The sequence below is a fragment of the Sycon ciliatum genome, chromosome 8 (assembly GCF_964019385.1).
Source record: "Sycon ciliatum chromosome 8, ocSycCili1.1, whole genome shotgun sequence".
NCBI classification, from domain to species: domain Eukaryota; kingdom Metazoa; phylum Porifera; class Calcarea; order Leucosolenida; family Sycettidae; genus Sycon; species Sycon ciliatum.
The window spans coordinates 21,847,748-21,848,001 of record NC_088650.1 but is presented as its reverse complement, the minus strand read 5'-3'; positions in this window follow the sequence as shown (position 1 = coordinate 21,848,001).

The following is a 254-nucleotide window of genomic DNA, read 5'->3' as shown; positions in this document are numbered from 1 at the left end:
ACTGAGGCTGAGTTTTTACAGGGAATAAAAACCGAGGCTCATTTTTTTTTTTTTTTTTTGTTCCCTATGAAAACTTAGTCGATGCATTTATCCTACGTATGTAAGTCTAACTCTCATACAAATGGACACTCAAACACCTTCTGTTGGCCGTCTTCTTCCATTTCATTCTTTCTGGGTGTTGCGTATTTTGGGTACAAGACTGTTGCAGCGACAAGGTTCAGCATTTTCAGTACAGTGGCTGGGTAATGGGTTTG